Source organism: Peromyscus leucopus, chromosome 8a (assembly GCF_004664715.2).
Source record: "Peromyscus leucopus breed LL Stock chromosome 8a, UCI_PerLeu_2.1, whole genome shotgun sequence".
Taxonomy (NCBI): Eukaryota; Metazoa; Chordata; class Mammalia; order Rodentia; family Cricetidae; genus Peromyscus; species Peromyscus leucopus.
The window spans coordinates 8,602,769-8,618,671 of NC_051085.1; positions in this window are offsets into that span (position 1 = coordinate 8,602,769).

Below are 15,903 nucleotides of genomic sequence, written 5' to 3' on the forward strand. Positions count from 1 at the left end.
GTTGTAGGCTCTGCCGGGGCTGACAGGTTGGAGGATGCCGTTGAGCAAACAGAACCTTAACCTGACAGAAGAGGCAAAATGGTGGAAAAGACAAGGGTGTCGGGGAACGATGTCACTCCTGAGGAGAGACTGCCCAGGGACAGATGGTCACTCCCGAGGAGCCTCTGGAAGAAAAATGATTGCTGAGGACCACAGAAGGAGTAGAGAGGCCCAGGAAGGCGTTGGGGCCACACGGGCCTGGAACCTCCTGAGTATTTGTCAGGAGCACCTGCTTCTGCAAGGCCCATAGCGCCCTTTACAGAACTCCGACAAAGGTGACCCAGAGTGTAAACCCTCAGCCCTAGGCAGAGTGGCCTCCCGATCTCCTGTCCAAGCTCATTCACCTGCCCATTGACAAATATGTAACGATACCTGCTGTGTGGAGCAGGACGTTGTCCCTCATCAGGGGCAATGAGGTCTTGCCTCAGAAATACCGCAGTAAACAAGTAAGTACAAAGCCCAGCTTCAGGCATTCAGTGACAGCATCAGGAAGCCGGCTAAGACAACTGTGTGCCGTCATTTATTGTACAATTATTGATGATAGTCTAAGTTACTGTCATCTAAAGCTTCAGGAGGGCAAGTCTGAGCTTCTTTGTGTTTGGCGCCACATCTGTCTCCACCACCAACACAGCACAGAGAAAATGTGTGCCGTGTGGGCTGGAATGGAGCCATCCCTGTGCCGCACGACAGCTATTATTTGATTTCTTATACACATTTCCTCTCTCTGTTACTAAACTCTTGCAAAGACGTGTTGGGTTATTATCTCGGTTACATGTCTCAGATGTCACGTGGAGCAATTTCAGTTTGCAGAGCCCAGAAAACAGAAGCAGGTACAGGGCCACGGACCCAGGAGGCAGACCAGTCTCAGGCTCACAAAGGCTATGACCATGGCCCAGATGCTGGTCCACTGCAGGTGACAGAGCCTTGTGTGTGTGTGTGTGTGGGGGGTCAGCCCAGATCCTCACGTGTGCCCCCAACACAGTGAAACCAAAGGAAGCAACATGGAGAGAGAGAGAGAGAGAGAGAAGGTATTCAGCTTTGGTTTTGAAGGGCCAGAAGGAAGGGTCAGGAAGCCTCAAAGGAATCCGGACCTCTTCCACTAACACCTCAGGGACGTGGACACAGCACCTCAGGGACTCCAGAGCCCTCGTCCTCTGACTTCCGAGATTCCTGCTCTCCCCAGCCCCTGGGCTGGGGTCTGTAACGGGATCGTGCTACCTCAAGGCCTCCTCACAGCTGTCTTCCAGCCCCCCGCCCCTGCCACTCTTGGGAGATGGACGCCCAGCGCAGAGTCTGTCACACCACCACCCCACTTCCAGTTCAGACCGGGTACCCTCTCCATTTTGTTTAGCATTGATGCTACTCCTCATCTTTCTCCTCTTCGATTATTTCTCTGAGAGCTGCAGTGTGGGAATTATTTGTGGGACGTGAACACTGTTAACATTAAATTTGGGGGTGGTAATTATTCAGCCCAGAGCCCCCTCCCCTCCAGACACTGTAGGCTGTTTGTGGCAAGCATATGGTAGCAATTTGGGGTCTGGCATAGAGATGGCTTCCAAACGTGGGCAGAATCTGTAGAGGGTATCCTTCCAGCTCAGGGCTTGCTCTCGGTCTGTAGTTTGAATCCCAGCATGAGGCTTTACCCTTTCATGCTTAGCAGTGTAGACCTGTCTCCAGCATGGCTGATGCTTTTAGCTGAAGGAATTGGGGGCATTATCCCATAGGTCTTTGGGACCCAGGAAGGGGGGGACACCCCACATTTCTGGCCTGGGGATGCCCATGCCCAGGCCAGCCAGTCTTCAACAGCATCTCAGTAGGGTCAGCTTTATCCATCTCCCTGCAGAATCCAGACTTATCTATTCTGGTCCAGTCTGAGCAGGGAAGGATACTGGAAGCCAGAGCTTTGGGGAAGCTGAGAGATCAGAAAGGAGAAAAAAATCACTCTAGTTAAATCTATCATTTGTATTTTCAAATTGTTAGGTAAAATATGAAAGTAAGCAAAATATCCCTCTTTGTGCCTCTAAGGTAGAGCAGGCCTGTCCTACATAGAGAACCACGGTAAGTATGCCAAACAGGCAAGTCCTAGACTGAAGATGCTGCCCCCTGTGCTCTTTGGACTTGGTGGTGATAAAAGTTCAGCCATACAACCATTTCATGTGTCATCTGCAGTATGGTAGGCTGTATAAGAGAATCAATCAATACTGTACTAGAATTCAGACTTTGTGTCAGGCAATTTTGTCTAATTAATCAGAAGCTAGCATAAATATCCTGGGCACACACTTTTGTTGTTTTGGGTCAGGCTTTCACTATTATAGTCTGGCCTGAGCTGGCACTTTCTCCTGCTTCCGCCTCAGGGTGCTGAGATTATCGTTGTGTGCTATCAAGCCTGGCTTCTGGGCACATTTGAGGTAGGGTAGGCGAAGGCACGGTATTTGAGTAGGCTAGATATATTCAATCATTTTGGTGTATTGCTTGGGGGTGTCTTTCTGAATGCTCTGATTGATTGATAAATAAAATGCTGATTGGCCAGTAGCCAGGCAAAATGTATAGTGTAGGCAGGCTAAGCAGAGAGGAGAATGCTGGGAAGTGGAAGGCAGAGTCAGGAGACGCTGCCAGCCGCCACCACCATGAGAAGTGAGATGTAAAGTACCGGTAAGCCACAAGCCACGTGGCAACTTATAGATTAATAGAAATGGGCTAATTTAAGATATAAGAACTAGTAAGAAGATAGTAAGAAGCCTGTCACGGCCATACAGTTTATAAGTAATATAAGTCTCTATGTGTTTACTTGGGTCTGAGCGGCTGCAGGAGCTGGGTGGACACAGGAAAACTCCAGCTACAGTGTATGATGGTTCGCCATCTCATAGCTCCTCACAGAGCAAGGGAAATCCATGTTCTGTCCTAGAAAAGCTGTAACAACGTCAAGTTCCTGCCTAAGGAAACAGGGAACGATGGATCAATATTAAGACACTATATTCCCTTTTGGTTTAATTTACCCTCTGTGCCCATGGTAGATTTGTTTGTCTAAACTTTTGTTTTTATTATCTTTCTTCGGCTTCTTGAGGACTCACTTGTTCTTTCTCTTATATTTTCAGGGAGAGTGGAAAGTTGTTGTTTGGTTGGTTTTGGTCTCTGAAGAGAGGATCTGTGTGGCAATAAATCTCTTTTCTCTCTCTCCTCCCCCCTCTCCCTCTCAGTCCCTCTCCAGGGTCTCATGAAGCCCAAGTTGGCCTTGAAATCTCTGTACAGCCAAAGATGACCCACTGCTCCTGCTGACGCTCTAAAAAAAAATCATGAAGAATGCTTTGGGGGGAGGGTGTTTGTTTTGTTGTTGTTTGGTTTTTTTTGTTTTTTTGTTTTTGTTTTTGTTTGAGACAGGGCTTCTCTGTGTAACCTTGGCCATCCTGGAACTCACTCTGTAGACCAGGCTGACTTTTGAACTCAGAACTCAGAGGTCCTCCTGCCTCTGCCTCTGCTGGGATTAAAGGCGTGTGCCACCACTACCCAGCATAAAAATCATTAAAAAAAAAATGCTTATTCTACACGTTTTGCCTTAAATTCACAATGTTTAAAATGTCCTTTTTGATGTCTTCTTTGCTACTGGGCCTAGAAATACATTGTTTAACTTCCAGATATTGAGGATTGCCTCAAATTTCTTTTTGTTTCTTTCTGGTCTTTAATTCCATTCTGATCACAGACTATCGTTTGAGTAAGTTCAACTTTTTAAATGTATTTAGACTATTTTATGGCCCAGGTTATGTCTATCACAGAGAGCAGTCCATGTGCACTTAAAAACAATAGGTTTCTGCTGTGGTCACTGTCTTAAGTCTTCAAAACTTACTCCTTTTCTGTCCAGTGGTTTGGTCACTTAACAAGAGTTGAAATCTCTAACCAAAATGTGAAATTCTCAATTTCCTCTTTCAGTTCTGCCGGTTCCTTTGTATATTTGGGGGTACTATAGGGTCATCGTGCTCTATTAATGTTTTACCATATAGAGTTAACTTTTAACTATTAACTTTTATTCATATAGAGGCATCCTTCTTTCTGCATTAACCTTTCATCATTATGAAATATTCCTCCTTGTCTTAGTAGTATATTTTTTGCCTAAAATTTATTTTGTAGTCTTTACGTCACTTACAGCTGCTGTTTACGTAGTAATTCTTTTGTCATCATTGTGTGTGTGTGTGTGTGTGTGTGTGTGTGTGTGTTGTTAAGAATTGAACTGAGCCTCATATAATCTAGGCAAGTGCTTTACTACTGAGCCACACTCTCAACTAATCAGGATGCCCCTGCAGCCAGCATGCCACTGGACCCTGTTCTATACCCTGTGTGACAATCTTTGTCTTGTCACGGATCTCTCTGAATTTATTTTATCTCGGGTTGTTGAGTTTTTTTTGGTCTGTAGATGGATGATTGCTATCGAAGTTGGGTAATTTCCATCTATTATATCATTAAATATTTTCTTCCACTTTCTCTTTTCCTCTCTGGAAGTTCAATTGCACAGGCGTGGCATGCTTGGTGTTATCCCACCTGCATCTGAGCCTTTATTTTTATTTAATCTTTTTCTTCATTGTTCTTCAAACTGAATAATTTCTAATAATCTAAATTTAAATCTACTGAGTTTTCTGTGACATCCTCTGGTAAATGTTTGTGCTATTATACACTGAAACCCAGAATGTCCATTTAGATTAATTTTTTAAGTTTCTACTTCTTTATCAAGATCCTCATTTGTTGGGTCCTTGTCAATATGCTGAATTTCCTTTTCTTTCTTTCTTTCTTTCTTTCTTTCTTTCTTTCTTTCTTTCTTCTTTCTTTCTTCTCTCCTCTCCTCCCTCTCTCCTCTCTCCTCTCTCTCTCTTCCTTCTTTCTTCTTTCTTCCTGTTTTTTCAAGACAGGGTTTCTCTGTGTAGCCCTAGCTATTCTGGAACACACTCTGTAGCCCAGGCTGGCCTCAAACTCAGAGATCCACCTGCCTCTACCTCCTGAGTGCTGGGTTTAAAGGTGTGCGCCACCCACCAAGCCACACATTGATTCCAGAGCACGGCTCTTTTCTTCCTGGAACACACTTATAGCAGCTACTTGGATATCTTCATCTGATAACTACTTTTTGGTCATACTCAGACTCAGTGCTATTGTTTTTATATCTTCATGTTATTATTTTGTTGAAAATTTGACAACATTTTATATGCTGTAGCAACTCAGGGCTGTGTGTCCCCATCCCTTGATGTAAATGTTAACAACCCAAACCCAACAAGCCAAATTTTTGCCATGTGTCTGCTCCGTTTATGCTTTTAGTTGCTTTGTTTGACTTTTGGCCTGGCTCTTTAAAGGTTGGGCCTATATCTGCACAGCTCTGGTGTCAGCCAGTGATCCAAGAGCGCACCTATAAGGAAGGCTGGTCCTTGGCATGAATTTCTGTGTGGAAGGAGGAGTAGGTTTGCAGTTCCATCTGTTTTCATGGCTGCCTCAACCTTCCACCAGGGTCTCTTGATCACCCTCCCCGCCCCCTGCCCCCTGTGCTTAGGCACAGTTTTCTGACCACTAGTGAAGAACTCATCTCTGTACATAATTTTAGGGTGCTCCATTTCTAGGATTTCCTCAGTGGCTTCCAGCTGGTCAGCGGCTTGCACTAACAGGGCTGTGACAAGAGACTGTCAGGGCTGTGGATTTTCCTCTTCAGTTCCTCCTGAGTGAGCTGACTGCTGACAACACAAGTGTTTTACCTTCTAGTCCCACTCCAGCACAGTGGCCCAGTGCCCGTGGAGTGTTCAGTCCGTGATGTACCCTGAAGGAGGCAGGCTGAACCTGCCCCAGGCACCGGGTGGGGGCAGTTCCAATATTAAGGTAACAGATTCTGGCTAGGGGGAGAATCACAGCTGGTAGAGTGCTTGCCTAGCATGCATTGTGTGTGTGTGTGTGGGGGGTGTTCAATCTCTAGCACCACGTTAAACAAAACAAAGCAAAACATGCTGGGGGATGTCTTTCTGTACGCTGTGAATATATATTGTTCCCTTTGGTTAATACATAAGCTGCTTTGGCCTATGGCAAGGCAGCTTAGAGGCAGGCAGGAGATCCAAGAAGAGAGACAGGAAAGAGAATGGCAGAGTGTGGAAAGATGCCAGCCTGCCGCCCAAGGAACAACATGCTGGCAGACAGGTAAAGCCGCAGAACACGTGGCAAAACATAGACTAATAGAAATGGGTTAATTTAAGATGTAAGAGCTAGCTAGCAAGAGGCCTGTCATAGGCCATACAGTTTGTAAATAATATTAAGCCTCTGAATGATTATCTTATAAGCGACTGTGGGACTGTGGGGCCAGGTGGGACTGGAGAAAACTTCTGACTACAAAAACAAAACAAAACAAATATGGTGTGCGATGCCAGACCCTGAGAAGTAGAAGCAGGAGGATCTGAAGTTCAAGCACATCTCAATTCACTGAGTGAGGCCAATTTAGGAGCATGAGACTCTGTCTCAAAAACAAAACAAACACGCAAAACCCCAGACACATGAATGTTCATTGCTATTGTATAAAATGTTAGCAGCTCTGTAGCAGGATTCTTAAAAGTTCTTATTAATAAAATCAAACCCGAGGCGAGTTATTGGGGTCCATGCTGGTAGATCAGAGAGACAGAACAAGCCACAGCTATCTCACCTTGCCGGATCCTCAGCTGGTCTTGTCTCCTCAGACTGGAGGCCTCTGAGTCCTCATCCGGAATGGGTCTTAGCTGAATTACTGCTCAAAAGCCTGAATGCTTAACCAGCCACATGCTTAACCAGCCAAATGCTTAACCAGCCAAATGCTTAACCAGCCAAAATCTCCTAGTTTCTGGTCCTCACGCCTTATATATCTTTTTGCTTTCTACCACCACTCCCTGGGATTAAAGGCTGGCTTTCTGGGATTAAAGGCGTGTGTCACCATGCTTGGCTGTTTCCAATGTGGCCTTGAACTCACAGAGATCCAGAGGGATTTCTATCTCTGGAATGCTAGGATTAAAGGTGTGAGTGCCACCATTTTCTAGCCTTTGTATTTAGTGGCTGTCTGTTCTCTGACCCCAGATAAATTTATTAGAGTACACAATATTTTGGGGAATACAATACCACCACACAGCTCTTCATGACTAGGCCGCAATGTGTCACCTCCCCTTGTAATATCCAAAGCTCTGCAGTGGATTTTGTTTGTTTATGATTTCCCAGAGGATCTGGGCACCTTGAGACTTCCCCAAAGTTTTATTCTGTCAAACCCAAACACCTTATTCTGTACGTCTGGTTGCTCTCTCACCTAGGAGACAGGGTGTGCAGAATGAAGATGCTCGAGGTAAAGGATGCCATTTGCAATGAATTCCTGCTCTACTCACCAACAGACCAGATTAAAGCAAGATACATATTCTGTAGCTCCACATTGCCAAACTGACCAGACCAAAACAAGAAACCTATTCTACAGCTTCACATTGCCAAACCATGACACCTGACCTTCCAAGAAATCAAGGGTCTTTAATAGCCACGTTTGCACACAGGCTTAATTCTCTTAATGGGTCTGTTTTTGAGCCTCCAAAGTGTGTTCTCTCTCTCTCTCTCTCTCTCTCTCTCTCTCTCTCTCTCTCTCTCTCTCATTTCTGTTTTCTTCAGCCTTTTCTTGTCTATAAATATGGAACACTTGAAACTCCTCTGGATCTGAAGCCCAGCAGGTTCATGAATCAAATAAACTTTTAAATTCATTTTCTTTAAAGTTCTTCCTTCCTTTGACTTCAGAATCTCTTTAAAAGCAAACAGAGCTGAGGGCATGGCTCAGTGATGGAGCACTTGCCCAGCATGTGGCTGAGAACATGGCTCAGTGATGGAGCGCTTGCCCAGCACATGCAAGACTCTAGGTTAAGAGTATCACTGGAAGGGCTTGGGGGGAGCCAAACAAACCATCAAACCTATGAGACTGTCAACAGGCAGTTCTGTTCCGGCCATTTCCTCACAGTCTTCAAATAAACTTGTTTTCTTTCTAATAAATAAGTAAGTAAAAAATGAAAACCTAAGAAATCTTAAGGGATATCGTAGTAGAAAACTCCTAACTGATTCCTAAGTCTTAAGGGAAAGTAATACAGAGACAGGGAGGAGAAATTAATGTTATTGTCAATATTTCAATGACACAGCGTGGGAAGTGTATAATCACCAGAGATAAGACTGCCAAGCAAAGCCTAATGCCCAAGTTCTAAGTTTGGGTTGTAACAACTTCAACACAATATGAGAATTTTGATTATCTTATGTTGATTACAAGTTTTGTTGGAAATTATAAATAGCCTTGGTTAACAAAAGTGGAAAGGCAAGCCAATTATTACCTAATAAAGCATTTTATTTTAAACATGGGTGTGGGTCCCAGAGAACAAAGGAACAATCAAAGGGATCCTTGTAGATAAGATAGATGGAAACCTCTGATTTGGTGTAGACTTCGCTGGCATAGTGGAGGGAACGTGAAGCCTGTCAGGTTGGCCAGACAAACCTAGATGAACTTACATGTGTGGGCACCTCAGCTCCCCTGCCCAGCACAGCTGTGGTCAAGCAAGTCCTGAGGCTTTTAAACAGTATAAAATGTAGACCCATGGCGTCAAACAACTTCCTGCATTTGCACTAAACTGACTAGTGACGTGTAGCTATTGAGTAGTTGAAATATGGCTAACAAAACTGAGGGACCAGTTTTTATTTTCCCAGAAGAAAGGTTCTCATGTACCGCAGGCTGACCTCAAAGTCACTCTGTAGCTGAGGATGACCTTGAACTCCTGAGGATGACCTTGAACCCCTGCCTCCACCTCTCTAGTGCTAAAACTACAAGTATGTGCGATCATACGATCATACGTGGCTACATTTTGTTTTGTTTTTTTAAAGGACAAGTTCTTGCTAGAGTGCTTAGGCTGACTTCAAACTTCTGGACTCAAGTAATCCTAGATAGGACTCAACCTAAACAGATTTGTCTGGTGATGTTAGGGGTGGGTCAGCCATGAAGGGTCAGACAGAGACAGGCATCATCAGAGTGGAGACTCTCAGGAGACAGGACTTATGATCCTACCCCAAGCTCCTGGGCCTCCTGATTTTGAAATGAATGTATCAGCCCCTCAAGCTTGAAGCCAGAGTACAGTGTGTTCTCCCAGCTTGCCAGGTTCAGAATCTAGGTTCACCGTGTTCCCTTGAAGATCAGCCTGGAAGAAACCATGCCAGGTGGGGGCCTTTTCTCCCCTTGGGTGCTGTCTGTCACAGGGTTGTTCTGGCTCTGAGCCAAACCACCTAGTGTTGGTTTAGTATCCGTTCTCATCCTGGAAGCCTCTCTCGTAGTTGTCTTGTTAGACAGAAGTTCCTATCCTTAGGCAGAGATTCCTCATGGGGAATTTCGAGGTGGCTAGTAGAGGTGAAGGAGCTCTCTCCAGTGACGCTGAGGATAATGTGCAGAGTAAACATGGAGGTGTTCGACATGGAGCTCCTGCCCAAACTCAGGGGCTGCAAGAGCAGAAGGAGCTTTTTGTAGACTTGGGAACTGGACATTCAGGAGACTTGGGTCCAGCTCACTCCCGTTAAGGTACTGAGGAGGGCAGGAAAAGTGGAGCAGACATGTTGGGAAGGACAAGAGCCAGGTACCGAATGGAAGACAAGTGTTTCCTCCTTTCCCACAGGCTTTCTTCAGTCTGCTGACGGTTTCCCACACTGTGCAGAAGCCCATCCTGCAATCCCGTTAGACAGTTCTTGCCATCTTTTTCCTGAGCTCTGCTGTTCTTTTCAGAAAACCTTTGTCTTTGTCTGAAGTGTCTTGCCTGCATTTGCTCCCTGCGGTCCAAGAGCTGAAGGTCTTCATAGAGAAGACCTTTGGTCCATTTTGAATAGATTTTTGTGCGGGGTGAGAGATACAGATCTAGCGGCCTTCTTCCACACGTGGACGGACATCCAGTTTCCTCGGCAATTTGAGGAAGAGGCTTTTCTCCAGTGAATGCTCTCTCACCTTTGCTGCAGCTGTGTGCGTTTGTCCCAGGCGCCTCTGTCCTCTTGGTGGACGTGTCTGTATTGACAGTCAGTCCCCTGCTGTGGGTTTCCTCTGTTCTGGAGCCTAGTTTCAGATCAGGTATCACGATCACTGTTCTTCCCGCTCCAGATTGCTTTGGCTCATTGAGGTCTTTTATGCTTTTGTATGTTAATTTAGTTTGTTTTTTGTTTTTTTAGCTCCATGAAGAATTCCCTTGCATTGTTGGTGGGGGTTGCATTGAATTTACAGATTGCTTTCAGCAGTATGGTGATTTTCACAATCCTGTGAGCATGGGAAGCACTTCCCACTCATGTCTTGTTCAGTTTCTTTCTTCTGTGTTTTAAAGCTTTTGTTGTAGAGGTCTTCCATCTCCTTAGTTAGGCTTATGCATGAGCAATTTCTTTCTTTCTTTTTTTTTTTTTTGAAGCTATTTCCCCCTGATTTAGTTCTTTATAAATTCATTTTAACAGCTAGAAAACCTTCTGATTTTTGTATGTTGTTTTTGGTTTGGTTTGGTTTGGTTTTGGTTTTTCAAGGCAAGGTTTCTCTGTGTAACAGCTCTGGCTGTCCTGGAATTCACTTTGTAGACCAGGCTGGCCTCGAACTCACAGAGATCCACCTGCCTCTGCTTCCTGAGTGCTGGGATTAAAGGCGTGCGCCACCACTGCCCTGCTATAAGTTGTTTTTGTATCCTGCTACTTTGCAGGTGATATTTATAAAGAAAACCATCGACAGAGTGAAGAGATACCAGCAGAGTAGGAGAGAATCTTGCCAACTATGCATCTGATGGGTATTATCATCTAGCATCTATAAATAACTCCAAGAGTTAAATATCAGAAAGCCAAATCATCCAATCAGTAAGTGAGCTAATTAATTGAGTAAACAATTCTCAAAGAAATACAAATGGCCAATAAATATTTTAAAAAGTATTCAACATTTTTGGCTATTATACAAATCCCAATTAAAGGTGTTTTGAGAGTCCATCTCCTCCCAGGCAGAATGGATACTATCAACAAAGGCCAGTGTGGATTTGGGAAAGCTGGTGACTTACGTACTGCATAAATCAGGCAACATGGAAACTAAACAAATAGAGCTACCCTATGGTCCAGCTACACCATCCTGGGGATAAATCCTAAAGATTCTAGGTCAGCACACTACAGAAAAACTGCTACACTGTGCATAACAGGCGAGATAAGAGAGTGGCCTCGATGTCCCTCAACAGATGGATGGATAAACAGAGTGTGGTGTATATGAACAATGGAATTTTATTCAGCTGTAATGAAAAATGAAATGGTGACCGTCACAATAAAATGGGAGGAACTGGAGATCGTCGTTAAGTGAGATAAACCAGACTCAGAAAGACAATAGTGTGTGTGTGTGTGTGTGTGTGTGTGTGTGTAAGCCAGACTCAGAATTACAATAGTGTGTGTTTTCTTCTATGTACAGAATGTAGATTAAGTGTGTGTGTGTGTGTAAGCCAGACTCAGAAAGACAGTGTGTTTTCTTCTATATACAATTGATTAATTGTGTGTTAAGCAGACTCAGAAAGACAGTGTGTTTTCTTCTATATACAGAATGTAGATTAAGTGTGTGTGTGTGTGTGTGTGTGTGTGTGTGTGTGTGCAGATCAGTTATGTGTGTTTTTTTTTGTGTGTGTGTGTGTGTGTGTGTGTGCAGGCGGGGGCATAAAAATAGAAAGGAGTCTATGAGGAAGGAAGAAATGGTACAAAGGGAAGAGGAGACGAAAGGAATACATATATATGAATATACACACACACACATACACACACACACATAAAACAAAAGCAAGAGTAAGGAGAGAGCAGGGGGAAGTGGATGAGAACAAAGTACAGTGGTACATATGAGCAAAAATATCACAGCGAAACCCATTTCTTTGCATTAACGAAAATTTAATTTAAATGAAAAAGGGGCTGGGAGATGACCTGCTTGCAAACATGAGGACCTGCACTTGACTCCCCGCCCCCCAACTCATTTGGTAATGTTAGGTGTGGTAGCCAGCTCTTGTAATCCCAGTTTGGGGAAGACAGGAAGAGGAAGACCTCTGGGGCTCATTGGCTAGCTAGCCTACCCTCATGTGTAAGCCCAGGACGATGAGAGGCCTGTCCCAAAGGTGGCGAACATCACTCTCAGGAGGATACCCAAAGCTGTCCTCTGACCGTTACCTGCATGTACTTGTGTGCATACACACACACACACACACACACACACACACACAAACACACACACACATACACACACCACGTGTGTACTTAAGAAAATAAAAAAAAAGAAATAAAAAGGAAAAATATAAATATGAAAAAGGTATTAATAAAGCCTGATTGAGAATGACCTCTCACATCTCTGGGTGCTGGGTATCTCCCTAGTGCTAGATGCCCAAGGCCAAGGGTAGAAATGACCAAACTTCACATTCCAGGGGAGCTGGAATGGTGTAATTTCTGTTTGCTAAAGGTCTTCCAACCCCAGTTCGTTTTGATGATGTTAGGGGTTGAACCCAGGGCCGTGGGAGCTGGACAAGCGTTCTGCCATTGAGCCACACCTGCAGCCTCCGGTGTCACGAATTACTCGGTATGCTCACTTCGTGATTATTTATCAAACTTCACATTTATTTCTTCATAATTAAAGCCATGACACTGACTTCAGATGTACTGAGTCTCAATAAATCAGAAACTAATAAAAAGAGCCAAAGGTGACATCTCCTTCTAGCTTCAGAGATAGCACATGACAATAGAACCCAGCCAGGAAGAGGGAAGCATGGGAACTCCTCTGGTAAACAAAACAGAGAACTACCCCCACAAATGGGCCCGCTCCCAGGGTTTGACTGACATCTTCCTTTGGCTAGTCTATAGCATGCCCTTGAGAAAGAACCAAGGGCAGTAAACACACGTTTCTGGCATTCACCTCACATCCTCAGAGCCTGCTGTGTTTAGGGTCAAGTTCTGGATTGTCCAGTAATAAATAATCTTGTCTCCAGCAGGCCTTGGTTGAGGTTGAACTGTTCCCCAAGTTTTCAGGTAAAAACCCAGGTCCAGGGCGACCAACAGGCTAGTAGGAGATGAATACCAGTGACAGGCAGAGAAATGACATTTAAAATACTTGGACACACTGGGAATAGGAACGGATAAAGAAACTTAGTGACCTCAAGCCCATCTTGAGGACATAGTCACAACATGAGCTTTAGACTTAGAAGATGAATCAGACCTGAGTGTGTTCCGGAATGTGTGACCCCTGGGGAAAGATCATAGACTCAATCCAACCATAATTAAAAGATTTGTGGATTAGCTGCTGGCCGGCCAACAGCCCTAAAGCCCAATCTCAGGCATGTCCTGAAGGAGGGTTGGAGGAGGGAATTGAAAGGGGAAAACCACACGAAGACCTCCAAGTATCTATGCAAGCAAGAATGGTTCTGGTCTGCCAAGAGGCTAGGGCAACTCAAAGCAATCTTTGGTATCTGTGGAAGCAAGATAACAGAAGCCAAAAGGCAGTTAGCCATATCGTAACAAGCAGATAGTCACGGCTGTACATCTCTGGGTGGGGGTCACTGAGTCAGGGTTACTGGGAACTTATCTTCAAGGGACAGGCGTCAGAGACAAATGATTGCCAGGCATAAAATGGGGCTTCTTTCTTCTTCCTTCCTTTCTTTCTCTCTCTTTTTGTTCTTCGACAGAGTTTCCTCGTGTAGCCTTAGATGTCCTGGAACTCACTCTGTAGACCAGGCTGGCCTTGAACTCATAGAGATCTACCTGCCTCTGCCTCCCAAGTACTGGGATTAAAGGTGTGCACCACCAACGCTTGAAAATAGGGATTTCTTTCGCCCTCACAAGGGAAGAGATACGCAGTCTTGGTCAAGGTGTAAGCTGGTTGGTCACTGTCTCAGTTCCGGGTCTGTAAGATGGCCTCAGATCCTTGATCCTTATTGCCTGTGGGGACTATCAGTTCCTGGAAATGACTACTTTTTCCTGGGGATGATTTCAACATAGAGTCATCTCTCTGGGAGAGGCTCTGCTGTCCCTGGACTCCAAAGGACAGCAAGTTCAGGACACCAGTCAAGACCTTCCCACATCCTCGGGGATCTGGGATGGGAGCCTGCAGAGGCAGGCAGTGCGAAGGTTGCTCTCTGTGCCTTCAAAGCACGGTGGAGTAGGACAAGCAGCAACTGGGTTTGGACAGAGGTCTCTGGAGTGATTAATGAGGATGTAGAGAGTTAAGCTGGTGAGGTGACCCAAAATAAAGAGGACACACACAACATGAAGGTGTAGATGTTTGACTGCACACTGGTTAGTTCATTCTAGGCCCAAGTGAGGAGCCAAAGATTCCCAGGAAAATGCCTAGTAAAGGTCTCTAAGAACCTTCTAGAAGTCTGTGGGACTTAAGAGGCTAACTAACGGTTTGGGTATACTGCCAGCCTAGAGTGGGTGGGGGTCAGTACTTCTGGGCATGCTAAAATGTACAGCCGGGGCCCCACATTGAAGAGTTTTCCTAAATGGCTCATGACTTTTTTTCTTTCTATACTGCAAGGTAGTTCTATAAATTGCTGACCTGGGCTGTCACCTCCCAAGAGGCCAGTCTGGTTCCTATAAAATACTCTGCCCCAGATGATAGCCTCGCCGTCATCATAAACAGTAATCATCATCTCGGGGTGAGGGGGCCGGGGGTGGTGGTGACGAAGGTGGTTTGTCCTGTTGTTACTGGAATCAGGACTCAAGGGGACGAAGACAGTGACTTATCCCTGTACCTATGGCCTCAAGGAGTATGAGACAGGTTAGACAGACACTCTTAGTAGGAATATCAAGCAGGACAAGGGTACAGACTTAAAAGGTCACTATTCTGTGCTTTGGTCCTGCTTCTTGTTACCTTGATTACTCAAGAGTCCATGTTTTTTGTTTTTTTTTTTTTTGAGCTGAGGACCGAACCCAGGGCCTTGTGCTTGCTAGGCAAGTGCTCTGCCACTGAGCTAAATCCCCAACCCTAAAGTTATGTATATATATTTTAATTTTAAGATTTATGTATTATGTATACAGTGTTCACCAGAAGAGGGTGCTGGATCTCATTACAGATGGCTGTGAGCCACCATGTGGTTGCTGGGAATTGAACTCAGGACCTCTGGAAGAGCAGCCAGTGCTCTTAACCCCTGAGCCATCTCTCCAGCCCCTGAGTCCATGATTTTTAACAAAAGCAGCTTTTACATGCCTGTTACAATTTATTATAGAAAGGGGTGTGAGTCTAGGGCAGGCTTACAGACTGTTGGCCAAGACAATAGTCTAACCAAGTTCACCTTCTGTGCGTATGGTGTATGTGGTTTTGAGGTGGGCTAGTGAGCTATAGTTATGCCATTTCATGAAAGTATTCCTAGTCCCAAGAATACTTTAAATGCTAAGACTATCGGGTAAAACTGTTCTCTGACCAGCCCTAAATTCCTAAGGTAAACTGGTCTCTTGAGCAGCCCTAAATTCCTATACAGTGTGGCCCTGAGCTAAAGGCTAAGTGCCTGACCATTGGATGGTTATCTCTCCAGAGCTGCCTTCCGGTCTGTCACAGATGCATCTTTTTGCCCTCAAAAACTCAAACCACCTGGAGGTGGAGGCCGCTAATCTGCTTTGGGACAGTCCCTCCAGTGGAAGAAAGACTCCATTCGACTTATTCAGGCCTCTTGGGAGTTTCTCTTTCCAGGTATCCCACAACAGCCTGTGTATGGTGCATGCACACGAATGTGCAGAGGCCTGAGGAGAACATAGGATATTCCCCGACTGCTCTCCCTCACTGCCTTGAGACACGGTCTCTCTCACAGAACTCGAAGTTCTTTGGGTTAGGCAGTATCCCAAATCTACCTCTCTGTCCCCCAATACTGGGAG